The sequence below is a fragment of the Corapipo altera genome, unplaced genomic scaffold (assembly GCF_003945725.1).
Source record: "Corapipo altera isolate COAL_440 unplaced genomic scaffold, ASM394572v1 180, whole genome shotgun sequence".
Taxonomy (NCBI): Eukaryota; Metazoa; Chordata; class Aves; order Passeriformes; family Pipridae; genus Corapipo; species Corapipo altera.
In genome coordinates, this window is record NW_020884915.1 from 1,081,109 (window position 1) to 1,096,091 (window position 14,983).

Here is a 14,983-nt window from a genome sequence, read left to right on the forward strand (position 1 = left end):
TTACTATTAAAAAAAAAAAATCAAAGAACAATAATTTTAAAAGCCTGACACCTCTGCCTCTGCACCCCAATGTCACCTTTTCCCCTGTTGTATTATTGAATTCCACTTGCAATTATTACCCTTATTTCATATTTTAATGTAATTATGTTTGGCCTTTGCTCTAATAAATCCTTAAGCCAGGAATTCAGAGCAGAAATTCAAATACCCTGAGCCTGCTAAACAGAAAATGCTGAAAGAAAGGTGATGTTGCTTAAAAAGCTTTGCTCCAAAATCAATACAGAATACATTCATAAATTAACAATCACTCCAGATTAAAACATTTATTGCTGAAGGAACCTTGCATAATTAAACTATGGGAATGAATAACAAATTAAAATTTAATTCTGATTTTTAGGTTCTTTTTTAAGCTTTTGGTTAAAAAATTAACTTGGCTACCTGCCTTTATTTCTGCTGGAGATTATGCGCCTTAGTTGGTCATGACTCTAAACACTGCAGGTTTTTAAAGGTTGGCTCCAGTTAAATGATCTTAATTGGATTTGTGCCAAAAATTAGAAATTCACAGATCAGGGGAACTGGCATAGTACAAAAAGAAGAAAAGAAATAAAAAACTCAAAGCAAATATTGCATTTGTAATGCCCAAAGGGAAAATTCAGATTAATCGATGTGTTTAAATCATACTTACACTCGAGTTTGGGAATTGCCAAGTTTAGCACTGCTGGGTGTTCCCACCCTAGGCTGGGTTTAAACCTGTGCCTGCCTTTGCTGATGTCACTCATGGAGCAGGAGGAGCTGAGTTGGAGCTGAGAGATGGTGAGGCCCTGGCACAGGTTGCCCAGAGAAGCTGTGGCTGCCCCATCCCTGGAAGTGTTCCAGGCCAGGTTGGATGGGGCTTGGAGCAACCTGGGCTAGTGGAAGGTGTCCCTGCCCAAGGCAAGGGGTAGGGTTGGATGAACTTTAAGGTCCTTTCCCACCCAAATCAATCTGGGATTCTGTGATTCCCTGATCACTGTTTGCTCCTTGGAAATTGAGAAGTGCTACAACCCTGCAGGAACAAGGCATAGCATCTAATTCTTTTTGCTTTTGTCATATCCTGTTCCATTTTCCTTCCTCTGCCAAAACCCTCCCCGGATGTCCAGCATGAGGTGCCTGATTAGTCCATGGACATGGAGATTAGGAGGGATGATAATTACACCAGGCAAATGTGTTGTTCTGCCCACTCAACTGCTGTTCCATGGGCACCTTTGCCTTTCTATTTGCATCCTCAGCAGTGCCAATTGCTGCTTTTCCAGGTAAAACTTGATTTGTTTCAATTAACAAAACAGAGTAAGATCACAGAATTATTAAGGCTGGAAAAGACTCCCAAGATCATCAAGTCCAACCTTTGACCAAGTTGGTCAAAGGTTGCCCACTAAACTAAATCAGCTTCTCTAAAATAATCAAAGAATTTCTTGCAAATATCTTGGCTGTTCTGCTGAATTCCTTGGATAAATTATAACCAAAGCACCTTCTCTTTAAACACCAGGCTCTAACTGTCTATTAGCAGTCATGCAGCGATGAAAGGAACAATGAACAGCCACACAGAGATAAATCTGAAGAAATTAGTCCCATTAGCAGAGCTGTAATGCAGGAATTTATCCTTTTAGGAAGTACATGGTAGTTATCACTATAGTTTTTGCTATTCTGGGCAGGATTGATCTGGGTGCAGAAAAATGGAAATAACACTCTTGTTCAGTTTTGGGAAGGTATCAGGAAAGGACAAAAATGTCTGTATCATGAAGGTCACGTTAAAGAGCATCATTAGTAGCTCACTTGGCCTTTGCTTCATAGGTCAATTCTGTGAATCGAATTTCCTTCAGCATTAAATAGTATTGTTCACTGGAGTTAAAAATACCTTTTCACCAGAGAGGTAAAAAGAAGCAAAGGAAGCCAGTCCTTTTCTCACAGGTGCAGGAAGGTGACAGAGATTCACAGCTTATTTTGGGGCTCTTCTCACCATGTGAAAGGCTGATTTCAGGGGAGGGACAGCCAGAGAGAAATATCTTGCTCCAGACCAGCAGGTATGGGGGAGTCTGACCCAGTGGACAAGGGATAATCCCATTTGTTCAGTCCTTTCTTAATTGCTACTGATGGCAGAGCTGAGAATGGTTTGGGGACATTCCAACCCCCCCCACACAGGTGGGGTGTCCCCAGCTGTGTTCTGTGGCCAAGCAGAAGGAAGTAGATAGAAATACTTTGAGCACAAGTAAAAAATAAGATTGGAAGTCTCCTCGAAGACATTTAACCATAACTCCTTACTCTGCTGCAACCCAACCTGTTCTGTTCCTACTTATCCTCACAGCAGCAATGAACCCAAGTGAAAGTCTCATGGCATTTCTGCACTTATTAAATTAGATGAGCTTTTCAAAGATTCATATATTTTGCAGCCAATGGTCTGTTTGAGCTCATGCATCACACAGGCTCTAAGTTTTATCAAATGATTCCCACATGAAGAACATAAGTTAGAACTGAAGGGATGTAAGAACATATTTTAAAGAAGTCAAAGTTCTCCATAAAAAGGTCAGTTACTTCGTGTAGGTGAACGATGGATGGGACCTCACAGAATAAATACACAGAGAATTTCGATGGTACCAAAATACTGCTCAGGTTGTGTTTTCTGTTACACAGTGATTTTTATCCATTGTATGGTTTGACAGGACAAGGGAGAATGGCCTTAAACTGAAGGACGGCAGGGTTAGATGGGATATTGGGAAGAAATCCTTCCCTGTGAGGGTGGTGAGGCCCTGGCACAGGCTGCCCAGAGAAGCTGTGGCTGCCCCATCCCTGGAAGTGTCCAAGGCCAGGTTGGACGGGGCTTGGAGCAACCTAGGCTAGTGGAAGGTGTCCCTGTCCATGGCAGGGGAGGTGGAACTGGATGAGGTTTGAGGTCCTTCCAACCCAAACCATTCTGGAATCCTCTGATTAAAAGCACAGTGCAAACATAGCCCTGGAGAAGGAATCCTGCCTGTCCTTTTCCTCTAACCTGTGTGAGTAAGTACCTTCTATGGAAAACCAAAAGGTAATTATCAAACAGTAGAAAACAACTAAACAGGGAAGCTGCAAAACCTGAAAATAATCCTGTTCTTTTAATCCCAGAATCATTAAGGTTAGAAAAACCTCTGAGACCATCAAGTCCAACTGTTCCCCCAGCACTGTCACCATGTCTCCAAGGTACAGCTTTGCTGGAGTTCCCAGCCCTTAACCAGGAATCAATAAACTCTTCACACACTTGAGAAGGAACATATTTCATCTCTAAGCATTCACCCTTCTGAAATCAAGCATCCCATGAGCCAACATTATTCAGCGTTAGCTGAAATGGATGGAATTATAGTGGGAATGTGACTTGTAAAGGCACAGGAGGATTATCACTACAATTATTGGAGGATTAGGTTGAATCTCAGGAAAAGGTTCTTCCTCCAGAGGGTGGCTGGGCACTGAACAGGCTCCCCAGGGCAGTGGTCACGGCCCCAAGGCTGCCAGAGCTTTGAACAATGCTCTCAGGGACAGGGTAGGATTGTTGGGGTGTCCTGGGCAGGTCTAGAAGTTGGACTGGATGATCCTTGTGGGGCCCTTCCAGCTCAGGATGTTCTGTGATTCTATGATTAATGAAAAACACTCAAAAAACCAAACAAAAAATCCCCCAAACAAAACAAAAAAAACCCTCAAACAAACAAACAAAACCACCAAAACCAAAACAGACAAAAACCCCAAAACAACCAACCCTCAACTAGTGCTGGTAAAATCCCACCTGAAAAAGTCTTGTGAAAGGGAGGAGAAGGGCAGTTCCACTCTGGGTGAGATGCAGATACAAGAACATCCAGGAAAACCACTCCAGGTACCATTTCAGTGTACTTGGAACATAAGGAGACTCAATTCCCTAAAAGCCTCTGGTGTAATAGGGAGATGGACTCAAAACACCTAAATTAGGCATACCAAAGGAGACTGAGAACCCTTTTTCTTTCAGGTTTTTTTTTTGTGTCTTGGGTCTGAAATGGCAAATTTTTAGGGACAAAGACAGTCCTTGAGATCTCCATTATACAGTGGGGCTGATCACAAGATGACCATCATTACTTATTTAGATTGTGCTGAGGCTGACTGGGCTTTTAGCACTTATCTCTCCCCCAGAAAAATACAGCAATTCTTGGGGAACATTTCTTGGAACAGGAGTAGAAAGAGAATCACAGAAAAGAGAAGAGGAAGAGAAGAGGGAGGGAGAAGGAAAGGGAAAGAGAAAGGGAGAGAGGAAGGGGGAGGGAAAGGGAGAGGGAGAAGGAAAGATAATTATCCAGAGTGAAAATGAGTTGGAAAACCTAAAAGGAGCCATGGATGTTGTATCCTGCACTTAACAGCTTCATTATAGAATAAATCACTGAACCTCTGCTCTTCCTAGGCTGGTGGAGACCATGATCAGCACTGCTCCATAAATCCTTAGGGATTAAAAACTGCCTGAAAGCTGGGTGTGCAATTTGCTTGATTGGGTTATTTATGTCACTGTTCTCATCATCAGTTTATTCAAGTAGTCAATTGAAGAGTTGGTCAGTAAAAGCAGGTGCAGGTGTGTGGTTACACTGGAACTACACCAATCTCTCCAAAAAATGAGTAATATTCCACATGTGTGTGAGGGACAGAAATGGGGGGCATGAAAAAGGCTTCCAAGGTCAGCCTAAGGAATTAATCACCAAAGAAAAGGTGTCTCAGCCACAGAGTGACCAGTGCCACCATCCCCAGAGGATGGTCCAAGATATCTTTGCTGAAGGGTCCCACGGGCCGCCCGGGATACCCCATCCAACAGGAGAAGTACTGAGTTTGAAATTAAGCTCCTAAAATTCATGTATATTCTATTCTTCCAACAGAATAATGGTGCTGAAATCAACTGGAAATAATACAGTAACTTTCCAAATCCAAGAGAATAAGTTTAAGCTTTTCTTTACACCAAATGTGCTTTATCATAAACTGGGTGGCTGCGTTTTCACAGGGACAAATAGACTTTGCTCAATTGAGCTGACAGGGGAGGTTTTATAGAGATAATAAAGGGAACTATGAAGAAAAATAAAAGATAGAGTCTTGCTGGAGTCAATCAAAAAGCGTAGAAGCGGCCTGAAGAAAAGCCAAGCCCACCAATCCAAAGCTTGAAAGAAGGCAGAAAAATATAATTCAATTCTGCAATCAAAGATCACTGAACAATCCAAAAGCCATAAAAACAGGGGCTGAAATATTAAAATAGATAAATCTGAAATAACTCCAAAGACAATGAGCTCTCTAAAGACAACACTAGTGAAAAGTAATTACTGAACAGTTTATGAATGAATTCCATGGGTCTCAATAGTTGGATTTTTGCAGGAACATTTTCTTCTGAAGAAATGAAAAGTACAAAAAGAAAAAGCAGCGAAATAACAAGGAGGTTATTTTGGGTTTAAAAACACTGTTGTCAGCATGTGAATGGGAGATGTACTTCGTGAGAAGGAGCTTTAAGCATGAAAAGAGAAAGGGAAAGGACAGGTTAAGTTAAAAGTCATATTGGGAATTAATGAGAATTAAGAGAGGGATAATTACTCACCTTTACTTTAGAAGATTACAAAATCCTAACATGCAGGAAAACTTACAGAAATGGAAAAACTGAAGATTTTTACAGAGAACACTTAATTCCTTCTTCCTGGATGTTCCTGCCCTATTGGAATAAATCTGGCTTTCCTTGTTTTTCAGAGTCTCTTCAGTATTTCCTCTTCCTCCCCCTCTCTGGGTTTTACATTTCAAGGGTGTTCTGCCTGGGGAAGAGAAGGCTCTGGGGAGACCTGAGAGCCCCTTCCAGGTCATAAAGGGGCTCCAAGAGAGCTGGAGAGGGATACTGGATGAGAAATGGAGGGACAAAACAAGGGGGAGTGGTTTCCCACTTCCTAAGAGCAGAGTTAGATGGGATATTGGGAAGGAATTCTTGGCTGGGAGGCTGGTGAGGCCCTGGCACAGGTTGCCCAGAGAAGCTGTGGCTGCCCCATCCCTGGAAGTGTCCCAGGCCAGGTTGGATGAGGCTTGGAGCAACCTGGGCTAGTGGAAGGTGTCCCTTCCCATGGCAGGGGGTGAAACAAGATGAGTTTTAGAGTCCCTTCCAACCCAAACCATTCCATGGTTCTCTGTGTGTACCTCACTCAAGTGCTGTGGCCAGCAGAGAAGCAGCAGGGCATGGACTGATCACAGATTCCCAGAATCACTGAGGTTGGAAAAGCCCTCCCAGCCCATCAAGTCCAACCTGTGCCTGATCCCCACCTTGTCACCCAGCCCAGAGCACTGAGTCCCACGTCCAGTCACTCCTTGGACACCTCCAGGGATGGGGACTCCACCACCTCCCTGGGCAGCCCAATTCAACCTGTCAAGCTACACCAGTGAGTCAAAGAAAGCCTTTGTCCCTTCAGACAACTCACAGAGCCTCTGATAAAGTCCCAGCTCCAAAGATAAGGTTGTCCATTCCACAGAAGGTCAGCAACCTCCATCCTCATACGTTGTGGGTCCCCTCCTCGGCCCTCTCTACATTTCCCAGCCCATCCTGTGGTCTTGACGTCCTTCCATCCCAGCCCTGCTCTGTGGGAAAGTGAGGCAGGAAATTTTTAATTCCCTAATTAGATGTCAGAACAAGAAAAACAACTTACAGCAAAAATTCCAGCCCAAATGATGTAAGATTGGGCTACAGAACACATGACTGGAAAGGTAAAATCCCATGACTATGAAATCAGAGACTTACCAGTAATGGTGCATCAGTCCTGCTAGGAGACATGAACACAACCCGTCTGCTTTCCAGTGTTGTCTTATGATTTTGAGTCTCTGGAAGACTGCTAAAATAGAAAATATATGCTTCATTTATGAAGGAAAATCCAACCAGTTGGCCTGAACTGCTGGGATCAAAAAATCACCTTTTCCAGGCAAGAACACCAGGCTGTATTTTATGAGCTTAAAAGCAACTCCTAAAGCAGAAACTTTTCACATTTAGAGTCATGAAAATCTTGCTACTTAAGGCAATTCTCAGTTGTTAAATTTAATTTCCCATCAATAAATATAATTATCTAATTCAATTTCTGGTTCTTAATAAAAATGGGTTCCAATGTCATTATAGCCCCAATCTCTAATATCTGAGGCTCGGCAGGATTATGGGCTGTGCAAATACAATTTCTGCAAGCAGATGGATTTCAGATGGATTTCACATGCAGATACAGAAACACAAATTGTTATTAGCAGTTTCAAACACCTACAACCTTAAAAAAAGACAACCAATAAAACTACTGGGTTTTTTTTCTGTGTCACACTGAGGACAAAGCCAAATCCGTGGCTGTGCTTTCTTTAATTCAACAAGGCTTAGGATGTTCCCTTTCAGGAATTTAATTATATAAAATATATCCCCAATAGAAAAATTAGGAGTGTCCTCGAGGTTATTTGTCACTCTGCAAACACTGAAGCTTTTTCTTGGAAGGGAAAATTACTGCTCTGAATAATTGTGCAGATTTTAATGGACCCACTTGACCACAGCTCTGACAGTTGATATGATTTTTCATAATATATTTGTATGTCAAAATGTTATTATGCAAAATGACCTCAAGTTGTGTTGGGGAGGGTTTAGATTGGATAATAGGCAAAATTTCTCCATGGAAAGGGTTGTCAAGCATTGAACAGGTTGCCTAGGGATGTGGTGGAGTTCCCATCCCTGGAGGTGTTCAAGAAATGTGAGGATGTGGCACTTGAGGACATGGTTGGTGGTGAACATGGTGTGATGCTGGTTAATGGGTGGACTTTGTAATCTTAGAGGGCTTTTCCAACATTAATGATTCTGTAATTCCATGAGAAGCATCCTTTATGCTTCCTTGTTGACGCATATGATCATGTCCTGCAGCACAGCAGGTCCATTATGGCTCTTGCCACCAGATGAAGCTGCACTGCCTTGCACAGCTCAAAATCAGAGAATCACAGAATGGCCTGGGTTGGAAAGGACCTTAAAGCTCATCCAGTTCAACCCCTGCCATGGGCAAGGACACCTTCCTCTATCCCAGATTGCTACAAGCCCTGTCCAACCTGGCCTTGGACACTTCCAGGGATGTGGCAGTCACAGCTTCTCTGGGCAACCTGTGCCAGGGCCTCACCACCCTCACAGGGGGGAATTTCTTCCCAATATCCCATTTTACCCTGCCCTCTGGCAGTGAGAAGCCATTCCCCTTTGCCCTGTCCCTCTATCTCTTGTCCAAAGTCCCTGTCCACCTCTCTTCAAGCCCCTTTAAGCCCTGGATGGGGCTCTCAGGTCTCCCCAGAGCCTTCTCCTCCACCTGAACAATCCCAGCTCTCTCAGCCTTTCCTCACAGCAGAACTGCTCCGTCCCTCTGATCATCTTGGTGCCTCCTCTGGACTCGCTCCAAGAGCTCCATGTCATTCCTGTGCTGGGACCTAGAGCTGGAGGCAGCTCTGCAGGTGGGGTCTCACCCGAGGGGGCAGAGGGACAGAATCCCCCTGTCCCTGCTGCCCACACTGCTTGTGACATATGTACGAAGATTCCTCCTTGGCCAAAATTTCTCCCCTGGATCTTGGTTCCAAACCTGTGCAGAATATCCAAGTTAACTCTCCAGGAATCAGATTTGAACATCAGCATGGGAATTGCACAGAAACTCAGGAAAAGAATGACTGAAAGGCTTTTAACCAGAAATAAGTTAAAAATCCATCCCTGCCAGTGGCTGCCACTTCCAATCCCAGCCATTCCTGTGAATCGGGAGAGCAAGAGAAAAGGAAAAAAAAAGAATGAACAGGCCTTAAAAAAACTAAAAAAGAGAAAACTATGCAGAATACAAATCAGAGCTGAACCACAGCTGGTGTGGAGCTTTTAATTGTTTTTAAGGGAAGCAAATCCCCAGGGGCTTGGAAGATGGGCCAGCTTGAGGTTTGGAGTCATTTACCAAGTATATTGTTCTGAGGTGCCTTTAGGCAAAATCCCTTCTCTGTTGGCTTGGCTTTTTCTCTTTTCTTAATATTATTTAGCTGTGGGGAGTATCATTCCAGCCAGCCTTCCACTCAAATTTGTCTCTGTTTTCCTGGCAATTAGGCAGCTCTGATGGAGTGGGGGAGGATGATCCCAGCAAGGCAGGGACCTGATGGCATTGGGCTGAGCTGGAACAGCCACTGCACGTTGTCCAGCACACCATGAAACCTCAGCTGCAGGATCCTGCAACTTCCCAGGCTCTGGTTTCATGTCCTGGGAGTCCATTTTTCAGATAAGCAAAAATAGCATTTGCTCCTTTTCCATCACAGGGAGACACTGGAGGCAAATGTGGAGATCCATAGGGAGTTCCAGCAGTGAGGAAAAGCATAAATGCACATTTTGGCATCCAAATTCTAAAGAGAACTTCCTTTTTATCTCATTTCTCTCTGCACGAACGTGGGTCCCTTCATATACTCCCTCCCTGTTCCCAGTCACTGAACCCATGTTCCAGGTTTTCACTTGGAAAATCAGATCCCTGCAGTGGAAGCTCCAGGTTCAGCCTCAACCACAACCCTGATAAAAATGGCAAAAGTGACCCCAAAAATCCCAGAAAGCTAGAAAAACAAGGTAGCAGACCCTCCTTGGGAAGTTTGGGAATGCAGTAGAATTACTTTAATCTTCAGGCACTCTGAACACCCAGGACTGATTTCTAGAGATCAGGGGCCAAGAGAAAACAGCAAGAACTTTTGATTCTGTGTGGTTATTTTCTCACTGTAGTTGCAGTAGTGGCACTTTCTGCCTTTACTATTTAGTGGCTGGGACGACCCCTGGAATAAACATGAGTTTTATAGCAGAGCAGGGCATTTTTCCTGGAATTATTTCTGAAATTATAGAAATATAGAATCGTTTAGGTTGGAAAAGACCTTTAAGATATCGAGTCCAACCATCAACCAGCACCACCACTGTGTTCACCACTAAGCCACATCTCCAAGTGCCACATCCACATGTTTTTTGAACACCTCCACAAGGAAATTTTTCCTGATATCCAACCTAAAAGTCCCCTGGCACAACCTGACGTCATTTCATCTTGTCCTGTCACTTGTTACCTGGGAGAATCTTGTATCCCTGGAAATCAAACTGAATTCTTTCAGTGTCAGCAGTCCAGCTTCAAATGGTGAAGCAGCTCCTGAGATACCACCATGGTTCATGGGAGAACAGGCTAAAAACTGGCATTTTAAAGAAAAATAACCACAAAACTCCATAAATACTTCGGCTAAACCTCCTGTAACCCCGAGGAGAGGAACAAATTGCAATTCTTCTCTGGTTCAAAGGGTCCTGTTCAAAGCTCCTGATGCCATTCCCCAGACTGCCAAGATTCCCCAAAACCAGCCCTGACATCTCTTCTATTCCTTCACAAGATCTTCCCCTATATGTAGATGAGGTACTAATTTGCTCTCTCTGGACAGAAAAGAAAGTTCAAATAATTATTCATTTGTGATCACTCTCCAATTAATGGGGAGAGTGCAGAGATAACCCTCAGTGTCCTATTGACCAGGATTAGTAGAAAATACAGTGAAAACCAGGAGTGAACACCTGCATATAAATGACCCAGTGGTTTTAGAAAGAGAAAAATCTCCTTTACAAACCTGCAGCTGCCAAATGGCTCGTGGAAAAGGCTGATCCAAGTAATGGGCTCTGCAGCGATGACCAAGAGAATTTTTCCTGAAGTTCTTTATCAGAGAGAGGCTTTTGAGGAAACCAAGGAATGCTTGAACATGACGAAGGAAGGAACAAACTGCCCATCCTCACCATCCACTTCCACCTCTGCAGGGAGCTGGGAAGCTGCCACTGATCGAAAGAGGGATTGGAAAAATCATTTCTTGTTGTGAATGTCCACCCCTGGAAGTGTTCAAGGCCAGGTTGGACGGGGCTTGGAGCAACCTGGGATAGTGGAAGGTGTCCCTGCCCATGGCAGGGGGTGGAACTGGATTGGCTTAAATTCTCTTCCAAACCAAACCAGTCTGGGATTCAACGACCGTAAAACAAAGTCATTCCAGATGTGCATCGACATGTGGAGTGACTTCTCTGGCAGCATAAACTGTGCAAGTGAGGATTCTTCAGCCATTAAACAAGATGATAGATGAGGAACGTGACCAAAGTCACAAAGTTGGAGGTGCCTCATCTCCACGGAAGCAGAGAACCCAAGGGAGAGTTTTGTGGCATTTTTGCCCTTATTAAGAGCCACTTTCCACCTCCACTCCTTTCTCCAGACTGTTTGAAGGAGCACAGAAGCACAGTCCCACCACAGATGATCAGTCAGAGCTGTGCTCAAAATGCTCTTTGCCCACTGCTCCTAAGAAAATACTTAAAACTAAAAAAACTGCTGGGAAAATCAGGGATCTTACCACTTTTCCTGCTGGCTCTTTAGGGAATCACACATTGCACATACATAGAATTTTTTTTCTCTTTTATCACCAGCTCTTATTACTGATGGGGGCTCAGTGCCAGCTGGGCTAATAAATTAATACACATTGAGCAAAATAAGCAATGTCTGGAGTTTTTAGAAGCAGGGACATCCCCTCCCCCCTTACCTTCAGCCAGCCTTCATATAAAGAGAAAAAACAGTGGCTCAGTTTGCTGTGTGTCCATCAATTGCTGATGTTGAGCTGTTCCAAGATCAATTGGACAATCTTCATGCAAAAGCCTTCCTTGACAAGTTCCTAATTTACCCAACACTCACTTTTATCTTCTGCTGGCATGACAGGACCTTGTTTATTTGGCACAAGGGACTATTTTTCACAGGAAAATTGATGGACTTCTTTGCTTTTTTGTTTTTCCTCTTTTATTTTTCTTTGTCTTTTCCTTTTCCATAATTTATTCTTCAAAGAAAATGCTACTGGCAACTAAGAAATCTGCGTGAACTCTGTGACAAAGTCACACATACACCTCCTCAGCCACTCTGCAGAGTCCATAATAAATGAGGTGCTTCACTCAGACTGAACAGACAGTTTGGAAACTGTGCAGAAATAACTGAAAATGAAGTGATTTCTTTTTTGAATGCAACTAAGTCTGGCTCTACTGATATTGTAGTAATATTACTCTCTGAATTTTCTTACTCTATGTAAGTTCTTATTCATAACACTCCTGACTTAGTTGATATTAGCTCAGAAAACTTAAACATCTGCCTAATTAGGTTTGGCTTCAGCTCTGCTGTGAGTTTACCTGTTTCTAGGGAAAATACTCAATTATTTTGCACAGAAGTGAATGAGACAAAGAACAAGGCTGTGAACTCATCAGCCTGGGAGCACATTTTTAGCAGCCACATATCTGTGAAGTGACAGACATTAAATAACATTTCACATTTCATCCTCCTGTGTGTGTGTGTGTGTGTGTGTGTGTTGTGTGTGTGTGTGTGTGTGTGTGTGTGTGTGTATGTGTGGAGGGGGATGTTAGATCTTTAGGGCTGGTGGATTTGGGGAGTCTGTTATAATTCATGTGTCTTATGGTGTATCACTGACTCCACCTGGGCTGTTGTTATAATCTGTCTCTTCTCCCATTTACCTTCTCTAAACAAGACAATCATTCCTCACAACCCCAAAGGAAGGTATTTCTAGGGTTTATCTAAGCCAACATTAGCTCAAGATGACCATTAACTGGTGAGCCATCTGCTGAACTTCAGCAACCTCCAAGTTCATGGGTTGATGGATATCATGGTATCAGCATCTCTGTGTGCTTTAATAGCCATTGATGAGCTAATCCTCCAGAACTTCTATTAATTACCTCTTTACTCTTCCACTTCAGACATCCTTTAGTAGTTCTACAAGTTAATTAAAAACTCAAATTACTTTTCTTTTGGGAGGTGATGGGTTGGTTCTTGTCTTCTGTTTTTTCCTCAGGAATTTCACTGTCCAAAGGGCGGTATTCCTGTAAGGTTCCTGCTTTTAAGGTTTCTGAGAGACAGAAATTGCCATTCCCAACACACCTTCTTGCATCCAGTTTTGGGGGCCAACAGCAGAAGGACGCCGAGCTGTTGGAGCAAGTCCAGAGGAGGCCACAGAGGTGCTCTGAGGGCTGGAGCCCCTCTGCTCTGGAGCCAGGCTGGGAGAGCTGGGGGTATTCATCTGGAGAAGGGAAGGCTCCAGGGAGACCTTAGAGCCCCTTCCAGACAAACTCCAGCCATAAATACCTGAAGTTCATTTTCTTCTCTGTGCAACATTTCACCACTGACTTTTTGTTTCCTCTGACCAGAGCAAACTCCAGTTGCAATTCTCTGTGGGAACCAGCCAGATTATTTCAGAGCTGCCTCTGAATATGATGTCTGTATATGCAAATGTTTAAGTGTCCAGAATCTGCCAGTTCCACAAATCAAACACAAAGGAACACCAGAAAAACAGAAAACAAGAGCAACAAATGCTCTCTCCAATAACTTGTGCAGTTTTCAGAGGGTTTCCAAGACTCAGGTTGTCTTATGAGCATTCAGAGAATTCCTGGTATTTACCATAATATCTCAGACTGGTATTTTATTTCACCCAATTTCCTGTCTGTAACTTGGCAGAAGGTGCAAGAAAGCCTTCACTAAACTGTCCTTAAAGAATCTAGGCACAGAGATGTCCATCTATTTTTTCCTCAGGAATTTCACTGTCCTAAGGATGGTAATTCCTGTAAGGTACAAACCAAGAGTTTGTACCTATTTACAATAATTACTATGAACCCTCTTACATACAAGGATGGTTTTACATGACAGACCCACATGCTGTCAGCTCATATAAATGATTTCAGCATGAATTGGATTCTATAAAATTCATGACAGAATCACAGAGTGGTTTGGGACTCCAGTTCCTAGAATTCAAATCTCATTTTCTGTGGATATTTTATCACAGCAAGGACCAGCAAAACAATGCAATTTGGTCCAAAGCCTGGGAGTGCAGAATGGAAAACACAATAGCATCTGATTTATTCACACAGTCTTAGAAATGTTTTTCACTACAGCCTTGGCAGACAAACTGAGAGATCAACCCAAGATCTCCAGCAGAGCTGTAGAAATAATTGATTTTTCAGTTCAGTAGCCAAATTGGAAAAGTAAATAGTTTGAAATTACCTACAATGTTTTTTTGTTGTTTTTCTCATTGAAGTGAAACACAGGCTGAGGAGAAGCTGCTCCTCCTTCCCTCAGCAGCCAGGCCAGAGGGTTTTCCAACCAACACGTTGGTGACCAGGATTGAACACCTTGAGTCTTCAGTCCCTCTAAAAGAAGGGCTGTTATCATCCCCTGGCATTTGGAAGGAGGTTGGTCTTGTTCTCTCTCTGCTTCTTTCCATAGGTTTCATCACCTGTGAGAAGACAGAATAAAGTGTCCTCCCAAATCCCAGGTGACTGAATTATTCCTGTCACTCAATGCTTTGTGCCAAGTGATTCATGGCAGGTAGGAGAACTGCTGACTGCAGATCACCACACATACAAGGCCTAGGATTCCCCTGGGAGTGCAGGAAGATTTCCAAAACCCTGTGTGCTGAACCTCTCTTTCCCAAATAACCCATGGGTTCCTCTTCTGTGGAGCCGAGGCCAGCAATGGATCCCTTCAAAAAGGGTAAGAACAGGGAAAACACCTCCTTGTGTCTCTCTCCAATACTCTCCCAAACTCCAGCAATGACCAAACACAATTATAGCTTATTTAGTAGCCTTGGATGGATAATTTCCCAGTGTCCTTACCCAGTTATTAACCGTCAGCTCAGAGGGCATCCTTCTCTTTTGAACTTCCCTTCCCATCCTTACCTTCTGAACTTGGAGTTCAGGCACTGGGAAAAAAACAAATCAAACAAACCAAACTCCACAGAACAAAACACCCAAAACAAACATCACAAAGAAAACCCCAACAAAACTGAACAAAAATTAAAATTGACCAAGATTTCTGATTAATTTCAGGAAAACAACGACTCCGTTTTCCAGGTTTTGGATGGAAGAGCAGCCAACACAGAGGAGTTTAAATTGTACCTGTGCAGGCTG